Raw genomic sequence first — 21092 nt, forward strand, 5'->3', positions numbered from 1 at the left:
TTTGTCAATACATTATGTATTATTTAATATGACATATTTTCTAAAATAAACTAATCAATGAACTGAAACTAATTATTCTATTGAAAAGAAAACTAATTACCGAAAAAGACTATTCGTCGTTCGCCGTCGTTCCTTATACAACAATATGTATCCACTGATTCATTAGTGATGAATGAAATTTTCTAAACATAAACTATTTGTTGAAAAAAGAACTATTCACCGAATGAAACTAATTGCTTATAACAATATTTATATTCCTTGTGTTCATTGAAATATATATATATATATATATATATATATATATATATATATATATATATATATATATATATATATATATTGAAACGACCCAAAATTCACGACTAAAAATTTCTTTTAAAACATTACTAAAACCATATTTATAAAAACCGTATCATAAGTCATAACATAATTTTCGAATACTAATTCAAAACATAATCTCATTGTCAGAGTAAAACACTCCCAGGCTAACTAATTATGGTGCACTGCAACCTCTCCGAGCTCCTCTTTTGAAAACTGAGTACCTGAAATCAAAACTAAAACCGTAAGCACGCAGCTTAGTGATCTCCCCCAATCTACTACATATCATACAATAACATATAAAGCACATACTGGGCCTTGCCCACTGCATTGGACCAAGGTCCGAACTAACTGGGGCCTTGCCCCCTACATTGGACCGAAGTCCGGAAACTGACTGGGACCTTGTCCCCTACATCGGACTGAAGTCCGAACTAACTGGGGCCTTGCCCCTTGCATCCGACCGAAGTCCAAAAACTGACTCCTGCATCGGACCAAAGTCGGGACTAACTGTATCGGATCGAAGTCTGAAACTAACTGAACAAAGCATAACATAAACATATCAACTAGCATGAACACACATATACTGCATACTGCATCGGCCGTAGCCCGGAACACATAACACATAAATCTTGTCTGAGCCACGAAGGCATCAAACATACTAACTACTGCATCGGACCGAAGTCTGGAAACTACTGCTAGCTAAATGGGTCGACATTGTGGCCGTAGACCCGTTCCTACTGGAAGGAAACTCACCTCGTGATGCTGATTGCTGAACTCCTGAATGAGAAATCCCCGACTGCTGCTTCGGCTGCTTCCCAACTATCATGGGAAATAAAATACTAAATCAGAATAGGGATTCTCCTATGGGTAAAATGACCATTTTACCCCTGTTATGGCATGGGTCACAACATGGCCCAAAAACCCTCAATTCCTTCTAAGCCCATCCATGGCCCTACTAAAAGCCCACTAATGGCCCAATTTGCTCCATTAGTCCCAAAGCCCTTTATTGGACCTTACTCAAGCCCAATGCTAAATCCTTGGTCCTTAGCAACTGAATTCTGATGGCCCAATAAGGCCTAAGGACCCTAAGTCTCAACTCAACCCACAACGAGGCCCAAAATGCAATAAGCCCAACTGACTACGATACGCGGGGTGTACTCTAATGTACGCTTAGCATACTGGCCTGTTAGAGAGTACGCGGGGCGTACCTACAATTACGCTCGGCGTACTCATTTTGTTAAGACACTTTCCATTAAGCACTTAATACTCCGAATCAAGAGCCACAAACTTAGATCTAGGTCTTATTACATGCCCTAATCCATAAAGTTGCTTACATTATGGCTTCCATGACTTACATAAGTACCAACTCCAAAACCCATGTTCTAATTCCATGAGAGAAGGTCTTAACTCATGCATGAACTCATTTGGACTTCCAAGATATCAACTTTCTGTTCTAGGGAGTCATTTAGCACCAAGGGTGGCAACCCTTGACCTGCAAATCGGATTCAATCTATAAAGTTTTCACCTTTGGACCAAAAACTACCATAACTAACCATACTAGATCTAAGCATCCATAGACAAAGTTATGAGCTTTTTACCTTCCAGGTGTTCCATAGGATGGTGTTGTCTTAGCTCTATAAGCCCTGGCCTCCAAGGTTCTTCCTTGCTAATCTTCTTCTTCTCTTTTCCAAGCTAAGACCACCAACATAAGCCTTCCAAGATCAAGATCTCACAATATGAAGGTTGGGTCATTCTAGGGTTCCTTATGAGGTTGGGGAGGCTGATATGGGGGATAGGGTTGGGGCTATAATATCCTTTATATAGTGTTGGTCCAAGAATTAGGGGTTTTAAGCTATTAGCGTACGTTGGGCGTAACTCCCGTACGCCGGGCATACGCCTATAGGGCCCGCGATCTTTTTCCACTTTATGCTGAACGTACAACAACCTTATGTTGGGCGTACTAAGCTAAACACGCGCACCCCAACATGCATGTATGGGCTTCTATGCAAACTTTTCTCTATAAGGGCTATTCTTGCCAAATCTTCAAAGTGTCATAACTCGTTCATTCTAGATCCGATTCTGATGAACTTTATATCCACGGAAAGGTGACGAGAAACCCTACGTTTATAACAACACAACCCGGCCCGAAAACTTCTTAAATAATAACTCCAAACTTAATAAAGGACTCAAACGCCCCTGGCCTTGGCCTCTGAAATTCCATAAACGAATATTTTAGAACAGGGCATTACAACTCTCCCCCACTTAAACTAGACTTCATCCTCGAAGTCCGCTATGGTCAACAGACCTACAAATCCACCTCCCACACCATGCCTGGTGACTCTAACCCTTTTGCCTATCACTCCAGCCACTCTCAGTGTTGGGCACTACTGCTGGAACATACTAAATGCTTCTTATTTCCATAACTTAGTGTTGAGCACCCGTCCCAGCGAATGGATCAGACAATCCTTCGAGTGAAAGAGTCATCCCTGCAACGGTTAAGACTCATACGAGAGTTGCGCAACAAGGTCAACCCCCCCCCCCCCTCTGAGATTATCCAACCCTACTGCGAGAGGCGTAGCACCCTCTGTCAACTTGCTGCCTTTGACTGAAAATTCTATTGCCCCTCATCCGCCTACCGGATGCACTAAGACCACCCTAGTCCAACTAATTTGCCGATATCTAGGTTACTAGACTCCCACCGATCACTACACCCCCATCATAATCTCCTAGTCGCTTCCAGCGACTTTTGAAGATACTCTGACTATCTATAACTGTTCTATCCACTCTGCCACCCATACTGAATCGATGCTGCTGGAACCAGCCTGCTTATCTCTCATCTGACTACTCGACTTCCAATAACTCGAGTCTTCCATCATGAAAGAAAGGTTACCTGCCTATTTATCCTTGCAGATCACTTATACCTGGAAGATGACTCAACTGATCCTGCTGAGAGGGACTTGCCATTTCCAAAACAACCAACCATACCGTCAGCACTTGCATTCCGATACTCATACTGTCCGTAACACTGAATCTATCCGAAACACTGCACTGCCTACGACATTGAACTGCCAGAAACACTGAACTATTAGAAACACTGAGCTGCATGAATCACTAAACTGCCTGAAACACTGAACTGCCTGAAACACTGAACTGCATGAATCACTGAGTTGCATGAAACACTGAACTGCCTATATGATTGCTTCCCAAAATATCCCAAGACCTTCCTGGTCTCCAATCATTCGTCGGTTATCTACAACACCGAGTTCCAACTCAACTGTGGAGTCCAAGGACTCCTCACTTAGTTGCTCCGACGACTTCTGAACGAAATCTTTCTTTGGAACTAGTTTCCAATAGTTATCCTGTCACTGTGGCTCTAACAACCTCCCGATCCACCAATCAGGTCCAAAGGTCACATCCTTACATCATCAATTCCACGAATAAAAACATGATGGATCCCTGACTAAGGGTAGCCCTTAACATACACGAACCTAAGCGGTCCACTACTTCCCTGATCTCATAACTGTGGAGACGATCCAACTGACAAATCGTCAGCTTAACCATAACTAAGCCATTTGGGAAATCCGAAATCTAACCCGTGGATTCCCATATCCTCACTGTTTCACCCGAACTGGTGGGAACTACTGCTTCCCCCACGTCCAAAGAGCGCCCTTATGCTGACTACTACCCTGACGAATGCTATGGCTACATCCGGAGAATCACTACTACTATCTGACTGCTAGTGAAGGGTACGGCTACCCCTGCAGACTTACAACACTACTACTATTTGACTTCTAGTGAATTCTATGGCTACCCCCGCGGACTTACAACACTCTACTACTATCTGACTATTAGTGAATGATACGGCTACCCCCGCAGACTTACAACACTCTACTACTATCTGACTGCTGCTGGAAAATGTTGCGGCTTTCCTGCCGCTCTACCATGCTCTGCATGCTGTCTATGTTACTGACTACAAAAACGGAAGCATCTCTTGCTAACTATTCTCAAGATCATCATTCCGACTCACTAAAGTCCTACAGGCGGTCCTCCAATCCTGAATTCCCAACCAGCTACTAACCATCTCGATTACATGAACTAACTGTTGGGAAGTTCCTCAAACTCCTAATCCTGAACTCCTCAGTCCATCCCTCGCTGAGCTACTATCTTTTCTTCTCATAAGCCGCGTACTCATTCTGGGTCTGCGTTCTCTAATCCTTGTATACTCGGAGGGTTCTCCCCCACTTGGATCTGGCTAACTCCTTACTACTCACTGGTCGAAAGGATTCCCCAACCTTCCCTCCATTAAAAGGGGAAATTCGCTGCCCGCCCATGTTTACCTCTGATGGCGCTCCAACTAACCCTTACCAGATCCGAACCATTCTTGCTAACTAACCGAGCACCCTTCAATCCTTAACTGTACTTGTTTTAATGATTGCATCCCGAGAGCCTGCGTTCAGGGTGAACATCTCTAACCCACTTCCTTACCGACCGCTGGCTACTCCACTAGAAGCTCTGGATTGTCATTACTGAGAATATAACTGATCATTACCTTACTAACACCTTCCGCAAGTTGTGAGGCACTACCGAATCTTACACATACATGCTACAGTTACTATATCTGAAGTAACCTGATCTAGAGGGGACGACCTCCAATTCACCATTCTAATTCCAAGGTATGAAAATGGCATATAACTTAACCATAGGCAGGTAATATAATACCCCAACGCATATGCTTATTGATATCAATGTAACAACAGAAATGCTTTTAAATGTTTTAAATACTTTATGGGGGGGGGGGGATACAAGTTAAACACTTACAGTTATTACATCAATCACATGTGATTACATTAATCACATGTGATTAATAACTAGAAAACCAATGATTTTATCACTGTTCAAACTGTTTCACTTCAAAATGTTTTACAAACTCTTTTTACTTATCAAATGCTTTTATTAAACTTTGTTTTACTTCTTATAAATTGCATGCCCATATATGTATAGATATATAAGAAATGTTTAAAGGGCTTAGGAAGGCTATCCACCCTATTTCCTTTTCGCGCATTGAGATGTGGTCTGGTGGGATTTCGGGTAGTCGTCCGAAGGTTGTTTCAATATTAGTTATATATTAAATATACATATATAGACATAAAAGTACTTCCATAGTCATACTTATCAGTACATCATCAGTAAGTTACCATCAGGGTAACATAGGATCATACTACTACAATTTCTAGATATATGAGTCAGTTCATTCATGAGTCAATACTTATTACTACGAGTACTTATACAAATATAATATAAAGAGAACATATACAACTATACTAGAAAGAGAACATATACAACTATACTAAAAAGAGAACATATACAACTATACTAAAGGAAGAACTTATACAAATATACTAGAACAGTTCATTTCATTTCATATACAAGAATACGTTAACAATTGTGATCCACTGTATCGGAGCATGCCTTAATTGTCATGGCCTGAGTTGTAGCCAGAATTCTCTTGGAGGGTGCCAAACGTCATTCCGTCATTACGACCATTCATATGTCGTTGTTACCAGTCGATAATATGGTGCAATTTATCACATGATACCTTAATATAAATCTGGTTTAAGGTAGTTAGTACAGCAGTAGTTCCTATAATACAAAACTACAGTACTACAATGATTTACCCATTACATATTTTAGTGATAACCTCACTTAAACATTAATGTACAAACTATATTTTGTTAAATGATAGTTACACTTGGGAAATTACACACTTTTACAACAAACGAGCATACAAAACAGTTAAGCCTTGGTAGAAGGCTACTTTAATAGAAAATATAGATTTTTCTGAGAGATTCAAACTTTTTTTACAAACACTTACAAACCTTTACATACATTTTACAAACTTATACTTGATACATGTTCAAACATTTTTGGATGACAAATACCGACACTAAAATACTTATGAACTCACCAGCTTAATGCTGATAAACTCTTTCAAAATAACTTGTATTCTTAGGTCATCAGTAGACAGGTACCGAGGCCAACTTTTGAGAAGATGGAGCGCATCCAAGACTCATCTTATTATTTTGATATACATTATTTTTGGTGTCTATACTGTACAGAACATGCTTGTATTAAAAATATATATTTAATGCAATGGATGATGTTGTATGCTTATTTACATTTACTGTGTTGTGATACTTTACTAGACGTCCTCCGCCCCATAACGTTTCCGCCGTTCTTGGTTTTGGGGTGTGACAGGCACTGAGTCGTAGGCGCCCTTGCCCGAACGTGATGTCTGATGGTAGTTCTCGAAGTCCCAGGGGAAAAAGCTGGCACCTGCCCTACTGTATACAAACTTGGACAGTGGGCCTTCTTGTGGCCCCTTTGACTACAATGGAAACATATTGGGTCAAGTCCATGGGCGATGGTAACAATACAATCTCTGCTAAAATGGCCAATCCAGCCGTACTTGAATCATCCATCATCGCCACCACTTCTACACCTGCACGTACCCTCGTGCGTCCTACCACACTTCCCGCATCGACTGTGCCTCTGATAGTCCCTCGATCTCGAATCTGACCCCTTGGGCCTCTTGCCCGAACTTGTGTCTACTTGAGTCTAATTCGATTTCCTCTTCCTTTCCGACTCCCTGTCCGTCTCTTGCTCATGCGTTACCTTGTCGACCCCATCCATCGTCTGAACAACCGTTGTCCGATCCTGGAGCTTCGCGGTCAACCTATCAGTGACCCTCACGACAATGTTGGGCAGCTCCTCGCGGATGGCTCGCGAAACCTCCCTGACTATACAATCATGCAGAGGTCCCTCCCTGATGGATCCCTGAACTCCATAAGAATCGGGCTATAGACGAGCCCCAAACTTCCCTGAAACTATCTCGGCCCTAAAGGCCTCAAGACGATTTTCCAAAAGCTCCATAATGGCCTCCCTAACTGAACCAAATATCACGGGAGTCTAATCAATGATGTTGCACATAATCTCTACAGAAATGACATCTCTCATCTGATCATCAAACTGTCCGACTCTAGAACCTGAGCCAGATTTTTCCCCGACACCTAAACTACCAACTGATATTTCGCGCAACATCACCATGCTGAAAACATAACACATTATTGATCAATACACACCGCTGTTGAGGGACTTCGCACACCCTCTACTAGTTCCCTGGTTTTTCCTCGGCCCCTCTTGAATCGAGTACAGATCCTCTACTTTCAGTAGTACAGGGCCATACTACCTTCCACATCTATCCGTACTTTCCTCAAGAGTTACCTCAACTCCACCAAGTCCCTTTTCTCTACTGCTAATATTCGCTACTCTCATCCTAGGCTTGCCCTAGGGAACCTCTAACTCCACCCAAACAGTCCTCAGCTGTTGAAGGCCTTCTCGTAATGCCAATTAGCCACCACCTGAATATCATCACATGTGACGAGGCTCAGATAATCCTTCGAGTAAAAGACTCGTCCCTACAACGGTTAGACTCAGACAAGAGCTACACAATAGGGCCAAATCCAGCACTCTGAGATTATTCAACTCTGATCACATGTGATGTGACGTATTCACCTAATGGCTAACTCCCATTACTTAGAGTCCCTCTAATCACAAAGCAAGCAACATTCGGATAAGGAAACATACTCATGCAGACTATTCTCATAATCAAGAAACCGTACTAGCATACAATGTTGAACTCATACTATCAAGCATAACCTAAATAGGCTATCCTATGGCTGTCTACTCAATACTAACATACAATTCTCATAAGGCTGAAACACATAAGTAGGCACATAAGGCATCCTCCTAGATCCTTAGTCTTATACTAGCATGCTGTTCTACTGAAACTGAAACTGAAACTGGAACTAAAACTGAAACTGAACTGATAATCATAAAATTGTATGGGTAATTTGGATATTCATAAGTATGTGAAAATAGATATGCATATGCATAAGAATAAGTATATGCATATGCATATGAATAAGTATATGCATACGCATAATACAACATATACATTAGAATACGTATAAACATATGCATACGAATAAGTATATGCATATTCATATGAATAAGTATATGCATATGCATATTAATAAGTATATGCATATGCATAAAAATAAGTATATACATATTCATAAGTATATGCATATGCATATACATATTCATTGTAACATCCCAAATTTCGAGTCCCAAAATTTCAATTTTAATATAACAATTTAGGAATCATTTGTCTTAAAGCATTACTGCGTCATATCATTTCATAAAACCATAATCTCATGTCTGAAACCATATCATAAAAGTAGTAAAAATGTCAGAGTACAATCCCAAGAATCTCATAATGCGAAAATCCAACGTGTGTGTGTGATGTGCAGTTACCGCGCCAGTTCCTTCCCTTTTGCTGAAGAGGTACCTGAAAGAAAACTGAAAACTGTAAGCACGAAGCATAGTGAGTTCCCCCATTGTGTCTCATACCATATAATCACATGACATACACATATTTTCAGGCATATCTGGATTCCTGACCTACCCCTTCGGTCCTATCGATCGGATACTGCCTAGCATATTTGGGTGCTGGCCTCCCCTTCGGTCCTGTCGACCAGATACTGTCTAGCATATCTAGGTGCTGGCCTCCCCTTCAGTCTTGTCGACCGGATACTGGGGACTATTTCACCCCTCTACTACTACCACATAACATATATCACATAATCATATTCTATCTAGTATGACTGGGTATGACTACCCCTCTTCGGCCCTATCGATCGAAAATCTTGGGGACTATCTCCCCTCCTACTATTGGCATATGACATCATATCATACTGACACATAACATATCAGGTAGTAGCAAACCTAGATGAATATCACAAAGACAATCATCTAACATACAACTCCTATTGGTGGACTGGCATTGTGGCTGTAGACCCACCGCTACTGGAAGGTAACTCACCTCGTACAAGTAGTTGTTGATAATCTGCACTGGAATTCTCTATCTTCTGCTACTCCAGAAATCCTCCGACTATAATTCCCAAAAAACACTCAGTCAGAAACTAATATCTACTCTTAGGGTAAAATGACTATTTTACCCCTGATAAAGTTAAAGTTAAAGTCAAATTCAACTTCCAGTTGACCTGACTCGCCGAGTTGGGCTGCCAACTCGTCGAGTCCCTATCCTTTCATCTCGCCTTCTACACGCCCCAACTCATCGAGTTTGGCAACGACTCGACGATTTCTCCTTCTAAAATAACTCTTAATGATCCTTCATCTATCACACCACGAAAACCGAACGAGGCAACATTTCCAGGGAGGACTCCACGTTGAATATCAATCCAATGCACATAGTAAGCAAAGTAAACAACCATTACATTACATATTAGAATTTACATTTGTTCAAAAGTAAAGTATTACAAGTGTTATACATATGTATATATGAACAAAACTGAGGACGAGTCTTCTGTATGCTTCGTCTTCTCCAAAAGGGATTGTTGGGTACCTGTCTCACGCGGACCTGAGAATACAAGCAGTTTGAAAATCAGCATAAAGCTAGTGAGTTCATAAGATGTTTGTTTATCTGAAAATGTTTAAGTTTTCCTTTGGTTTTCCAAAAAACTTACGAATCCAAGAAAATCCCATATTTTCTTATATGTAAAGTTTAGTTAACTGATTTATTACACGGTTCTGGTTATGTATAGTTCTTATCCCAGGAAAATCCTATATTTTCCTAAAAGTAAAGTTTTAGTTAAGAATTACATTGTATATCTTTACATATGAATCTATTTACTGAAAAATCATGGGATTACTATCCCGTACCAGTTATAAGATAGTTTGATATACACAAAACTATAGATAGATATAGATTTAAAACCATAGGACTATCATCCGTACTAGATATAGATTCAAAACCATGATACTATCATCCCGTACTAAATATAGATTCAAAACCATGGGATTATCATCCCGTAATAGATATAAGAACTATAGATAGAAAGTAGATATGAAATTTAATCCGTGAATAAACTTATATTAATACGTATTGTGAGTCGGGTAACCATGCTGATACAAAAAGGACACCTCCTTGACGTTTGTCAGATGTCGAAACTATATCCAAGAATTTGTCACCCCAGGCATGCCCGCCTAACTGTAGCTAGCAGTTAAGGTGTGGGATTGTCAGTCCCGAATAGATCTATCCAGAAATTCCACGCTCTCCCTTCAGGAGACTCTAGTTACACTTCCGGGGAGGATTTACTAATAATGATGACGAACCTCATAAGCTAGTATTATACTATTCACAGTGTTCTGGAACATTATCAAACATACTAATCGTTTAGAAACATAATACAATACAAACAATTTAATACAATGAGATGATCTGGTAATATAATCTAAATTAAACAGAGATAAACTGAATTAGACATAGTATATCTATTAACTTTATGTAAGTCTATATTCGTAAAACATGAACTAAAGATCCCAAATTATTCCCATAATAATTTAATTTGTTTGATTGTTTCCTTTACTGAAATTCACGTAGTTATAGTTGAGAAAACATTCATTATGCTCAACATAATACATAAGGGGTAAAGATATTTAAAGGTTAGCCAAATATTTATAGAATTACATTAGTATTAGGTTTTTTGAAAACATTTATAGTTTTTCTTCTATTACCCCCTGAAAACATTGGAAAACACGGAAAAAGGGTAGGGGTATGAACTCACCGGTTGAGGAATGCGTCGGTTTGGATCCTAAACGTCAGTTCTAGGTTTTCAAACGCACAAGATTCCTATGAAATGTGAAATGATACACATTTGTATCTAATTAGAGTTTAATTCACTAATTAGATATGATTATTTACTCTAGGACGCAAAAACACCTCAAATCAAGCGTTTGGAGCGACCCAGGTGACATCTAGGGACGTATATGGCTTGGATATTTTGTTTACTCTTCAAGAGTAAACTTCTTATGGAATTTACGGCCCAAAGACCATGTCCATTTGATTTCACGGCTGTGAACTCAAGGATGATGCATTTTAAGGTGCTAAATGGTCAAACATCACTTGGGGAAATTAGTTAGGATCAAATCTAAGGCATAGGAATGGATTTAACCCACATATGGACCACTTAATGGAGTTTACGGTAGTAAACTAGGAGTTTACGGTCATAAACTCCCCCACACACATTCCTTATGTGTTTTGGTGGTGCTAGGACAATCACATGTGATTCAAACTAATTTTACAAGCCTTAGAATGAAGTTTGGGCATCATTTGACTTGCTTAGGTGAGTTTACGGTCCTGGAACCTATCCTTGGGCAGTCATGGCCGTAAACAATCAAATGGAAGGTTTTTATTATGTTTAAGGTCCTCAAATAGATTGTCGTTGGTTCTAGGATCTATTCCAAGGCTAAAGGTGTGTTTAAATGGCTTTTAAACACTTGTTTTTGAGTTTACTCTTCATGAATGATTAGTTTACGGCCCAAGCATGCTCTTGGGCAGTAAACTCATGTTTACTCCTCAAAAATCATGTTTAGGGTGTTCTAAGTCCTAATTGGTAAGCCATAAAGTCATATCTAAGTTCTAAAGTTGTTTTGGAGGGGTTTTTAGGGCTCAAAAACCCAATTTATTTGAGTTTATGGCCCAAGCATGCTCCAGGGATGTAAACTCATGAAGATGGTCCTAAATAAATGTTTAAACTCGGATTTGAAGGCTAAAGAGGTTGAATAACAAGTTAGGGAAGTTACCTTGAAGATTTGAAGCCTTAATTTGATGTTTTGGACCTAGTTTCTTTGATTTGAGGAGAGAGGTTAGAGACAGAGTGGTGAGAGAGGGAAAAAGATTCAAATGGAAGCTTAATCTCCTTTAAATAGGTCCTATGTTCGGGACACGGTGGAAGTCTACCCGATACCGACGTTAAACGGGGCTTTTGGTTGCACCCGATTAAGATGTCGTAACCCGATATGGTTGAAACTAAAAGGATTCCGATTACTAATATGGAGTGTTAAAATGAGTTCTAAACATGTTTAGACATCCATTAAGTCATAATATAAATCTCAAAAATAATGACTTAATTAAAACTTAAACGGAAACAATTCGAAAGAGACGAATTTTATGGACAAAATGGGTTACGGCAATGGATAAACTTCAGGTTGTCACATTATCCCCCCGTTAAAGGGAATTTCATCCTGAAATTCAAAGATTAGGATACAGTTCATGAAATGAAAAGAGATGTGGATGAATCTACTGCTTCAGTTCTTCATGCTCCCAAGTGGAATCGGATCTCTGCTTGACATTCCAGCAAATCCTTACTATCGGGATACGGTTTTGTTTCGTATGTTTAATCTCTCGATCTATGGTTTCGATTGATTTCTCCATGAGGTTCAGACTTTCATTGGTTTCGGTCACATTGAAGGGATTACTAGGGTTTCGTCGAGTAGGCACTTCTTATGAATAAAGACGTGGAATACCGGATGGATGCTGCTAAGTTCTGGAGGTAGTCGAAGTTCGAAGGTTACAAAATCGATCTCTATGAGGATCTCGAAGAGTCTAATGTACCACATATTGAGTTTTCCGTTGATTCCAAGGCGTACCATGCCTCTCCAGAGTGAGATCTCCAACAAGAAGGTACACCTTTCTGTGTCATAATGGTTAGGGTTTTAGCGATTTAGGAAAATTTCTGGATGAACCTGTAATAGTAGTCAGCGAGACCCAAGAATTGACGGGTTTCTGTGGGTATCTTCGGTGCTGACTACTTCTCTATTTTCTTGATCTTATGAGGATTCCACACGTATGTCTTCATTGTCTACTACATGACCAAGGGAAGTGGTTTGATTGATGGGCATCACTATGAGCTTATAGTGACCGTATCGAGTCCGACATTCTGTCTAAGGAACATCACTCTCACGGACTTGTAGTTGGTGGTCTCTTGTCGTAAGGTTTTATCTTTGAGAAGTGGTTGGTTCTCTGAGGTGGGTCGAAATGGTCATGTATTCGAGGAAAGAGGATATCGGTTTTGACGGTCAACTCATCAAGCTGACTGGATAACTCCTGCATTACTGCTGGCGCTAATCGACATGGGGATTTGGCTACGAGGGTAGTTCCAGGAATTAGGCCGATGCAAAACTCGACTCGACACTCGGGAGGAATTCCTGGAAGCTCTTCGGGAAAAGGCACCAAGAAAGTTGTAGACCTCATGGATGCAACTTCCTGTTTCTCATTGGTCACATAGGCTAAAAATTTATGGTACAATCTTTTGGGAGGCCCTTCGAGTTTTTGACACACGACATGGTACAAAAGCTGGAACTAAGTTTATCGTCTCCGATGTTAAGAGTTTGGCCAGGGGAAGGCTGAGATGGATAGATTTTTTGGAACAAGGATATCAACACGATCAAGACTCAATCAATCCATGCCAATGAATATTTCAAAGTTCTTAATTGCAAAAACAACATAAGATCGATAGGAAAAGAATGATTGATGAGGGTAAGAGTTCAACCCACGAATATATCGCTAATGTTCTCTTTCTCGATGTTAGACACCTCGACGGTTGACATTTCGATTACTAATGGAGGACTACGGTTAAGGTGATGTTTTAATTGAATGGATAAAAAGTTTTCTTTTAACCATATAATAAAAAAGGATTGTGAGTATAAGAGCTATCGAGGAAGAATATATATACCTGTGGCAACGGTAGGATTGGCGGCTGCCTCACCTTGTCCTATAGCTAGAACTCTTACAACGTTGCCAACTACTGCTGATTTAGGGAAATTTCTCTTGAAATTCCCTACTTCGCCGCAACCGTAGCAAGCCCGACTGACACCTGCTCCGGATGATTGGTTTGTTGATTTGGCTGGTTTTCTGCAGGTTCGAACAAGGTGGCCCCTCTTGCCACAGTTTTTGCAGAGTCTTTCGTGGCATGGTCCAGGATTACGATGATGGTAGCTACATTTGTTGCACCAAGGAAGGGTACCGGTATATCCATTGGTAGGAGTCTGAGCTGTAGATCCAACGACAGGGATGACAGCAGGGACAGTAGCAGTGTGGACTGCTATTGTTTGCTGTTTCTTAGAAGATCCCTGTGTACTTTGGGCCTTCCGCTAGTTCCAGAATTTCTTTTTACTCCTCATCAGGGTTATCTTCGTGGTCGATCAGAATTTGCATAAGGCATTTGGCGCTGTTGTAAGTATCCAGCCTCGCAGATAAGACGTTTCCTTTTGTTGGCTGGGTCAACCCCCAGATGAATCTCTATATCTTCTTACTCTCCGGGGTAACCATTCTCGGGCAGAGTAACGCCAAGTCATCAAACCTTGAAGTGTAGGCGGCTATGTCGGAACCTTGCATCTTTAGATTCCATAGTTCATGCTCCAAGTTTTGCATCTCGCCCCGTGGGTAGTACTCGGCAAGAAGAAGATCCTTCATGGCCTCCCAACCCATAGCATTAGCTATAAGTAAAGTTAAGGATTTGACTCGTCCGTTCCACCAAGTTAAGGCTTTATCGGTGAAGGTACTGTTGGATTAATGTCTAAGTCCATAACTATAATTGGTAATACTTGACCCGACCCGGCATGGTCCATTTGGGTTGCATGGCATCATGCACTTGGATAGACTAAATGAGAGAAATAAGACACTTATGGTTATTAATATATTATAAGTTCTAGTATATTAATAATAAGAATAATGAGATTATTTAATTAGTATTGATCAAGAATTAATCTAGGATTAATTAAGTGATCAAAAGAAGACTAATTAAATATATGCATTGATTGTGTAAATCATCCATACTTGTATAGTGGGCTAATGCTCCATGGATAATCAAGTTGGGCTAAAACCCATAGGATGGTCCATGGATGCTCCATGGTGTATTTGAACCCATGGATCCAAGGGAATGGAAAGCCATGATAATTAAGGGTTTACCCTAATTGTAACACCATATAAAGATCTTATTCTTGACCAAAATCGGCCACTAGTGAGAGAAAGAAAGGGCTAGCCGATTTCATGAAGTGTAGAATTCTCTCTAAGTTATTCCAAGTGCTGATGGTGTTGTGTGAACCATTTGAAGTGTCACACTTGGGGCACTAGGCACTCAAGCTTCATGAAGACAAGCACTATCAAAGAGGTATGTATTCTATCTTGTTATATTGATGGTTTTGTATGCTAGATTAGGATAATACCTTAGATGTTCATATTTGCATGTATAATAGAGAAAACAGAGATCCAAGGTATTTAGGGTTGCATGTACACTTAGGAGTGTTAGAATGCTCATAACCCAACAGTGGTATCAGAGCCTAGGCTTGTTTTCTTGTTATACTTGCAAATGGAGCTGAAAAATCGAGTTTTGATGCTGTGTGCCCAGCAGACTTGCCGAGTGCATGAAGGAACTCGACGAGTCCAAGGCAAAAAGCATCCAACTCGCCAAGTTGGTTAGTGCACTCGACGAGTTGGACCCCCAGACAGCATAAATTCGATCCTTTTGGCTGGAATTGGACTAGGAACATTACCCTAAGAGGTTTTTGAACTTATAAACTTGTTTTTGATGTGGTAATGTTCATGCTAATCCAATTTCAAAGATAATTGTCAATAGATTCATGTTTTGTATTAGTTTAAAGGTTAGACTAATTACATGAAAAAGTTTGATTTGAATTATCTTGTTCTTATGAGTTGCATAGATTAATAGAAAAGTTGAGTGAAATAGTTGTTTTCAATCCAAATTAATTTAAGAGTTGATTCTAAAATGTGTTTTTGTAACTTGTCCTCAAGTTATATGAAAAGTCACATTTAAGTTTCATAAAACTCATAAAAGTTGGCAAAGGTTACAAAATAAAGAGTCTAGTTCTAATTAATTGGAGTTATGACTCCATAAATTGTCCTCATGTTATGGAGGACCAAGAGTCTCTTCATTAAATAAAATAAAAAAAAATAATGTAACCTTAATTAATTCCATAAGTTATAAAATAAAGAAAAGTTAATTGTTTATTAGTTTAAAGTCTTCCATAACTTGTCCTCAAGTTATGGAACTTGAAGAGTTTTTGGATTAAAACTACTTTAAACACATAAGTTATGGAATTAATTAGTTTTGAATAGTTCAAAACTTGCCCTCAAGTTTTGGAATTTGTAAAGTTTTCTCTTATGAATACTTTAATTCCAAGTTAGCCCTTAGAATTTTAAAAGTTAAAATTCAACCCTTATACTTTATAATATTATAAGTTAATAATATATATGTATAAGAGTAAAGTCGGTCTTACCGCTAGTACGCCTCATTCACGAAGCCGGTCTATAAGGTGGGTATAAGGTTGTTGCCTATAAAATGGCAACTTAATGAGTGTCCACTCTCACCCACCGCTTGCTTGACTGGTGGAGGGTCGTTAGCCGAACGGGTTTGACAAGACTATAATTCTCCCTTCATTAAAAGTATTAATGAAAAAATACTAAGTAACTAAACTCTTAATAATACCCAATCTTAGTTACTTAGGAAAATGTGAATAAGGTGCTAATCCATGAAATTACACTTTACACTTTGTCAAAGTCGGTAGTGGAGCGTGTGTGGTTAACCGACACACTAACTTGGACTTAACAAGGTAGGTAAAGGGTGACTTAATATTTATCATAGTATCGATGGAGCGTGTGTGGTTAACCGGAACATCGATTAAGGGATAATTTATTAAGGGTACCAAGTGATTTGCATGGTTACTTCACACCTCGTTTTGTGATCCTCGGCATCCCAGTCACAAAACTTGGAGGGCACACTCGAGATTGAAACATGCCTTTGAAAAGTTCAATGAATCTCAAAAGAACTAGGAGTTTCAAAACCAATTAAAACCTAATAATACATTTCGTTTATCTTGGTGGAAATTGGTGAATCATCATTCACCTACCTTCAAATATTTTATAGCTTGGATTACGACATCCCTCTTCTAAGTTATAAAATAGTTTGTTGGGTCCTAGCCTTAATATTTCATATTGGGTGTCATATTAAGGACTTTAAATCAACTATCTTGAATATCTCCCAAAACATGTCTGGTTTAGACATTTATGATCTCCCAAAATCTCTTGAAACAAGCTTTCCTAAATGAAGATGATGTCCCATGGAAATCATACTTCTTTCACCTCCTCAAATTATTCTCCCAACCCACAAGTTCAAAGTCACTCAAACCCTATTGGCAAGGCAAGGTCTAGGTGTGATCACATCTTAGAGATGTAGTCACATATTGACAAGCCGGGAAAGTTGGGTGTCAAAGTCTTGAGAAAGTTGGTGGTTCAACTACTTTCTAAGTCACATAGTGAGTTCTTTTGGAACACCTATGAAATAGACTTTGACAAGACCCTTAATGATCTTATCTATTTGCTAAGATCAACTTCCTGAAACTTTATGGACATTGACAATGGTGACACTGGAAAATACAGAAAAAACATTCTCTTCCCAAGGAAAGGGATTGACCATAGTCAACTAGGTTGACCAAATGGTAAAGAGAAAAAGGCTAAGTCTGTAATAGTCCTGTGTACCATTATCAAAGGGTCCATATGTTTATATTACCAAAGTAAGGGTCATTAGTTGCAAAGCTGCCAAATTTACCTAAGGATGTTAAAGTCAATAAGATTGACTCTACTTCAGGTAAAGTCCACTAATCTAACTCTATTAAGTTTCTATTATGAGATTCCTGATACATGATGTGACTGGGTCACATGGTAATGTTTTAAGAATCAAAGAAAAGTAAAGGAACTTAAAGAAAGAATATGTTGAATCTGATCGCATAGATGGATTTCTATCGCGTAGTTTGAAGATCGGATTCTTGAGCTACTTCTTAGGAGTTATGAGGTATTGCTTAGGAATAGATAACAATAAGTTTTCATATGGATTGTAAGGATAAGTTTTTCTGCATAGTTTTAAAATAAAAGAAAATTTTGATTTTAGTTATTTTAAAATATCCTTACAATGGCATTTGAGGAAAAATTGTTGCTTATATGATTCCATTAATAGCAAGAGTGGAAATATGAAATTGATTCCTTCATTTGTGATAATGTCTAAATTTACCAAATAAGGAAAGATTCTCATCATCCAAAGTCTCAATTGGACCGGGACTTGGAATCATGCAAGTTCTATAGCATGATGAATGAGAACTTTCAAGTATTGGAAAAATTAAGACTAATTACTTGTTCACATGGATGTGTGAGTCAAGTAATGGACTAAGGGATCGAGTACATAGTCATGTGCAATGATTAAGTCCACCACAAAAGATATAAGGCTATTCGTCATATTTTACTAAAGCTCAGTAAATATGATTATACTTACAAGCTTAAGTGTAACTCTGAGACATTGGAAAAGTTTCCAATGTAAGGCAGAGCGAATAAGAAGAATCAAATTAGGCAGAAGGATAAAAGTTTCTCAAATCTGAAATAGATGGGAGAGTACTTTAGTATCAGTTTTTGCGATCATCTTAATGATTAAGAAACCATATCAAAATTAGTTCTCTAAGGAAGTCTTAGTGCATTCTTATGACTAAGAAGAAGGGATCTTGAATTGTTGAAATGGTTAAATCAAGAAGATGAGTCATACTTCGTTCCAATACAAGTCTTAGAGCCATACTACAAGATTGTAATTTGAGTGACATGTCTTTAAGAAGGTTTAAAATACGTGTCAAATGTAAGAGTAAAAGTGTCCTACTCTTGTTCATTTGAAGTTGGTAAGTTGTGATGTTTTGGATAAAACAAACACGTGTCAACTTAGGCCAACTATGTGAAGTGTTTGTCTTGGTTAGAATCCACACTATCTCTTGGATGTTTGACAAGGGAGTCTTATAAGTCAAGAGGATAGTGGGAGTCTTAAAGGTCTTGAAAGTCTCAAGAACTAATCAAGAATAAAACCTAAAGTTCTTCACTAACACACGACTTGAGGTTTATAACCTATCGTGTTGACATATTCTGTGCCCATTCCAGTTAAAGTTGGCTTTGCATATGAGTTCTTAGAGTTCTCAAGTGGTTGCACAACAACTTGGAAGCAATGGCAGGTCCTTGAGTTGCCAGGTGGCAAGAAATTAAGATTGAAGTTCAATCCATATGGTTTTGGATTTGTCATTATCTTTGTCTTGTGATTATGGTTTTGACAAATTCATATGGGTAGGAACTCATACACCATATAAATCTAAGTGTCATAAGGTTTTTCTTCGATTCATGAAAATGATGGTGAGGAAACACTTTCACTAAGTAGATTTTAGTTAGATAGCAATTGTGATATTTGCATTCTCAAAGTCGTTAGTGGAGCGTGTGTGGTTTACCGGCACACTAACCTGGACTTGTGAGAAGTGGCAAAAAGGTCTAACCATTATTATTATGGGATCCCTCTTCATAATTGTTTAGACACACAAGTGTGCTATCTAAGGGAAGGTGTATGATTTTGATAAAGTTCTATCAAAACAATCCAGTATCAGAAATCAAAACTTTGGTAAGAAAGTCAATAAAGTATTGATTTCTAGAAGTCCAGCTGATTTCTGAGTACATATCAAAGCTAGTGGGAGGATAAGTGTTATGCTAATAATCATCATGTTAGTGGGAGCATGATAATTATGATAAAGATTGCAAGTTAGCAATGTTAATTATAGAAAACAAAAGGTTTCAATTGGGAAAAAGTTGTTTTGCTATAATTAAGGGAGAGGAAATTATACTTCATCTCAAATCTATAAGCTTAGATCGTGAGGTTTTAATCATTTAGTCAAGGATATATATGAATGTCATGTTGGAATGGCTCAACATAAGGAAATTCTGTATATGGGTCCATTATTTGCGTTCTAAAATTCGATTATGATTACGGCATCCCTTTTCATAATCTGAATTATGAGAACTTGGCAAATAGAAATGGAAATGTTATAGCAAAAGACTGGTTTAGTATTTATGTGAAAGATCATGAATCGTGTCCCATATGCTTCAGATATAGGATCGATTACATGTGCTATAGGTATCCGTTCTAAAAGTTTCCAAATGCCTGGGGCATTAAGAAGGGAAAAGGTTTAGAACTGGATGTGACTAAAAGGATTAAACAATTGTCGAGGACAATCTAAGGTTTACCAAAGATTGGTTGCTCAAGGACAGTTGGAAGTATAGTGATAATTCGGGAAGGACCATATTGACCTAATCTGGAAGGAGGCAACTCTTGTTCAGAAGTGATAGTCAAAATGGAATCTAGAAATGTTTCAAAGTCAGAAATTTCAATCTGTGTAAGATTAAGGAAACTTAATGAAAGAAGGATGTTTCCAAGGAGTTGATCTCCTTTGGAATACTCTGTAATGATTGTTGCCAAGTCTTCGTGAATTTGTGCATAATTGTTACAAGAGGATCAATGCATATAAGTTTAGAATCTAACAGATTTCAGTAAATGGCATGAATTTGGAATTCTTGCATTTACAGAAAGGATTTGGGAGTGTGAAAAGAGAATCATTGAAGTTATGTTCTATTGATATAGTTCACAAAGTAAAGATCATAGACAAACATAGTATGCATAATTGGTGTGTGGCATGACTAGTGTTTAGAAAAAAAAGAAAAAAAAATAGTGTACATGCTTGGAGCATGGGACAACTATTGTTTTAAATTCAAGAATAAAGTTGATAGCTGAAACAGTATACAATGAATAATGTGTAATCATATGGTGATAAATAAAAGGTGTTTTATTTATGTTCATAGATTTTGATACCATATTGGATTCAATTATTATTGCGTTTCACTTTGCATGTTTTGACTTCCCGAATAAACTAGGTTATTCTTCCGGAATGAATAAGTTATTCAAACCATCCACAGTCGGTCATATGTT

Source organism: Lactuca saligna, chromosome 5 (genome assembly GCF_052625555.1).
Source record: "Lactuca saligna cultivar CGN05327 chromosome 5, ASM5262555v1, whole genome shotgun sequence".
NCBI classification, from domain to species: Eukaryota; Viridiplantae; Streptophyta; class Magnoliopsida; order Asterales; family Asteraceae; genus Lactuca; species Lactuca saligna.